Here is a 4,793-nt window from a genome sequence, read left to right as displayed (position 1 = left end):
CAGGGAGTAGCTTGTGTTGACAGGGAGTAGCTTGTGTTACCAGGGAGTAGCTTGTGTTGACAGCCTGCAGTCCATTGCTCTGGTGAGAAGGGGTGCCCTTCTCATGAGGAGTGGCTCAATAGAACACGTAGCACTGGAAAGATGATGGCTGGAGCCGTTTCTTAGTCACTTATAAATGTGTAATGTGAGGTCCAGAAAGAGTTCCAAAATTGCTTTGAAAGGTGGACTGGGCTTTGGCATTGGTGCACAGCTTCCCACGGGAGTATCTCCAAGGTGACATACTGAGACAACGCAGGGAGGTACGGAGCATTTTTTTCTATGATGAATTCATGAACTTAATTGTCAACCTCAGGCTGGGTGCAGTGGCTCACACCTGTAATCCCAGTGCTCTGAGAGGCTGAGGTGGGTAGATTGCTCGCGCTAAGGAGTCTGAGACCAGTATAAGGTAGAATGAGACCCTGTCTCTGATAAAAGTAGAAAAACTCTCCAGGTGTTGTGGCAGGTGCCTGTAGTCCCAGCCACTTGGGAACTACTCATGTACTCCAGAGTTTGAGGTTGCTCTGACCATGGCACTCTACCCAGGGTGACAGAGAGACTATCAAAAAACAAATTGTCCTCATAGAAACGTTAGCAGGAGGAGGAGCCTGTACACCACGCCCAGCCATGTGCGTGAACATTGAGCCTGCCAAAGCGTGGGGGTCAGGCTTTGTAGTAATAAGATGATAAGGTGTCCCTTGGCTCCCCAGGAAGGGTGGGGAGGAGCTCCTGTGGGTAATTTCACAGGTGGACAAGGAACTGAAGCTGCTACCTGGGGACAAGCCAGCACTTGTCCTCCCTGCCTTTGTCTCTGGGGCTCCCAGTTGGCTAACGGCCACTAAAGCCAGAAGCAGAGGCGCCACTGGGCACCCTACCCCTACGTCAGCCTCCAGGCACACGGCGGGACTGAGGGGCTGACAGTGGCTCCAGGGGGGACCCAGACACCAAGCAGCATGGAGACATTGAGCACCTTTCCTCATCTTGTGCTTTTATTATTGATTAATTGATCGATCGATTGATTAATGATTAAATGCGGGCTAGGCAGTGTTGCCAGTAATGCAAGTATTTAAAAAATGTATAGAGGGAGCAGCACCTGTGGCTCAAAGTAGTAGGACTCTGGCCCCGTATGCCAGAGGTGGAGGGTTCAAACCTAGCGCTGGCCAAAAACTGCAAAAAAGGAAAAAAAAGTATACAGGGGGCAGTGCCTGTGGCTCAGTGGGTATGGCGCCAGCCCCATATACTGAGGGTGGCTGGTTCGAACCTGGTGCCAGCCAAACTGCAACAACAACAACAACAAAAATAGCTAGGTATTGTGGCGGGCACCTGTTGTCTCAGCTACTCAGGAGGCTGAAGCAAGAGAATTGCCTAAGCCCATGAGGTGGAGGTTGCTGTGAGCTGTGACAGCACAGCCCTCTGCCGAAAGTGATAATGTGAGACTCTCAAAAACAAACAAACAAACAAAAAAATGTATACAGGTAGACTAGGTAAACAGTTAATAAAACAGACACAGAGGATTTTAGGGGCAGTGACAGATTTCTATATGCTCCTGTAATAGCGGGCAGGTAACATCATACATTTGTCCAAACCCAAAGGATGTCAGCCCCAAGCGTGAGCCATAACATAAGCGAATGCCTTCAGTCCATAAGAATCACTATTAGCCCACCCCTTGCACCAAATATCCTCTGTTAATTTAAGATGAAAACAATAGCAGACACGGAGGGCATAGTAAGAGAACTAAGAATTTTCTGCTCAACCTGTAAACTGAAAACTAAGAATATAAAATCTATAGTTTTTTGTTGAAGAAAGTGACTTCCCTCTGAGGACAACAGAATCAGGTAGGGAGACAAAGAAATGAGCCATTGCAATATGGCATAAGACATGTTTGGTGGAAACAGTCCATGCTCAAACCACGGGAACACCTCAAGCCACAAGAGGACGTGGGAAGGACTTGCCAAGGTTGCTCCCCAGGGCAGGTGCCTCCGCCACCTTTAAGAGAAGCTGTGGCTGGATGGCGCCTGTGGCTCAAAGGAGTTGGGTACCAGCCCCATATGCTGGAGGTGGCGGGTTCAAACCCAGCCCTAGTCAAAAGCCACAAAAAAAGCCTCTGCTTTTTGCTCTGCAAAGCCTCTGGTTCTGGCTTTGGTTGCCTGTAGCCAACTGGGAGCCCCAGAGAAGAAGGCAGGGAGGAGAAGTTCTGGCTTGTCCCCTGGTAGCGGCTTCAGTCCAGCACCTCTCAGGAAAGGGACAAAGTCCACCCACCATGTAACATACCGGGCACCACATTGCAAAGAGGAAGGGAATGTGTCTGCTGCCTTAGCAGCCCACGTTTGGTCCCGTGCCTGGAGACACAGCCCTCCACCTGCATACGTAAGGGTCTCCCCTGCTGAGAAGCCTCACGGAGGAGGGCTGTCGGGGATCAGTAATTTGTAGACCCCAGCAGTCGGCGCGGCAGCATAGATCAAATTGAGGAAGCCGTTTCAGAGGAGAGGAGAAATTCTCCAAAGATCACAGCTTCTTCTTCATCATTATAATAATATCAAGCTCCTCACCTTCAAAGTGAGGACGCTGACTAATCAATTAAACATGCTCTTATCTTTTCTGATTGGAGTCCTGCTAGGCAGGTCAGAGAGGCAGCTCCTTCTGCTTCCAGAAAGAGCAGTCTTTAAAGTCAACGCAGACGTGGGTATATTCTGAATTTCTCCATGTAGACGCAACATCCAAGGAGTGAAGTCCATGCCATCCAGAGGAAGGAGATTCTGCATCATGATTTATTTCTTCTTTTTGTTTGTTTGTTTTCTATTATTCCATTTTTTTTTCTCTTTTTGGATAAAGTAACGTGATTTTTGGAGGGACACTCCCTACTGTGGGGCTGGTGATCCAAGGAGAATGAGTCACTTTTATTTATTTATTATTGTTATTATTTTGTTTCATCTTTCTGCACTGCTTTTGCGAGCTGTGAAATATTTCTTAGGCTCCCTCCCCACTCTCCCCACTTCTTGGAGGCTTTGCAGAAGGCCAGAACATTTTCTTGGTTGCACCGTCTCGGATGTTCAGCTGTAGGAACAGAACTCTGGTGAGTCACTGCAAACCGTCAGCACCCTCAGTCTAAAATTAAGACTTTCCGTGGTTGCCTTGTCGTTTCCTATTTGATGCAAGTGTCCAAATATCTTTATACTGTAAAATAAAATTAAAAAAACTTCCCTCGTTTCAGAGTGCTACAGTCACAGCTTCCTCCAACAGAGAGAAACTGGCATGCATGGACTGTGCTATTTTTCTCACAAACTGGAAAAACATATGGTATGGATAGCAATGACAACATGGAATTTTTTTTTTTTTAATCATGAGCCCACACGGCAGAAAACAGCCCTCTTTGCATTTCCACATCTGTCTCTGTGTCTATGAACAAGGCAGAAAAAGATTCATGAGGTGGAAACCACTGCCCCAGATGTTGCCTGGTCCTTGACGTTCCTCCTCCAATCGGGTCAACTTGCCTTTGTCAAAACAAGCCAAAGAGCCACATCACCCGAGTTCTGCACCCCCACTTAGAGATACAGGGTAGCCTCAGTCCCTTCCCAGCTACCCACCAGCAGGTCATTCTGAGAAAGTGGCTTTTCCCTTGCTTTGCGGAGGACCTGGTTGCGGAGATTTTTATGAGTCTACCAATGTTGACGTGGCTGAGGCCTTTGCCACATATTTCCAGCGACTCCAGAGGACACCAAGAAACCACCAGGTGACGTCTCTTTCTTTTCTGGAGACAAGTGAAGTTAGCCTGGAAATAAAAAATAAACTTTAGAGAAACAGACCATAGTTGGAAGTGAGGGACAGAGGAATACCTCGGGAATGGTACACTAGAGAGAAGCACTTTCTCTCTGATTTATTATTGTTATTATTCATTTTTTAAAATAAGACTTTAATCTCAATAGCAATTTATCATGAATATATCAGGGCTCAGTAGAAGGCATGCTCTTGACACCCCAAACTGGGGGCCCCTGTGGGTTCTCAGCACGTTCTTCCAACTCTGAAGGACTCTGGGTGTAACTGAGGCTCCAGGCTCCTCTGTCCAGACGTTGGGGACTGGCTCATTTTCTGTGCTCCCAGCATCCTGAGACATTGGTTTCAATACCCCCTGGATAGATGTGAAAGGAGCCTGGGTCCTCCCCACTGGGCAGCTGAACATCACGTATCTTCAACCCCAGGAGTTCAAGGCCACTCACCTGTCTGCTCACTGAATTGCTAAACTTCCAAGCGCTAAGCTCCCTGAAATCTCCCATGAGCATCACTCAAGACTGAATCCCTTGGGGAGGCTGAATGAGGATGACAAGAACACCCCTGTCTCTTCTCGGAGGAGTACAGAGATATCATTTTCATGTGTGAGGCACGTTGTGAACAATTGTTGAGAGTGCTTTCTTTAATCTTCTGACTTGGGTTGGGCTGCCCTCAGAAGCAGACCCTACAAGGAGCATCTGAGTGTAATTCTGGAAGGGCCGCCAGGAGAATTAAGTCAAGGGAAGCATTAGCAGTTGTCAGTGTGACAACAGGGACAACCAAGCCTCAGTCTTGCTGGAGTCAGTGTGCCCAAAGATGGTCCACCCAAGAGCGACACAGGTGTGGTACAGAGTTACCTAAAAATCAGCCTATAATTGGACAGATGTTCAAAGTTTCCAGGTATGTAAGGCCCACAGAAGACTAGCCCAACTGGTGAGGACTCAGAAAAACCACAAGAAGTCCTCAGGAGGACAGCCAACCCTCACCATGAC

The sequence above is a fragment of the Otolemur garnettii genome, unplaced genomic scaffold, assembly GCF_000181295.1.
Source record: "Otolemur garnettii isolate 467f Iridium unplaced genomic scaffold, OtoGar3 scaffold00065, whole genome shotgun sequence".
NCBI classification, from domain to species: domain Eukaryota; kingdom Metazoa; phylum Chordata; class Mammalia; order Primates; family Galagidae; genus Otolemur; species Otolemur garnettii.
The sequence above is the reverse complement of the archived record's forward strand: the minus strand, read 5'-3'. Positions refer to the sequence as shown.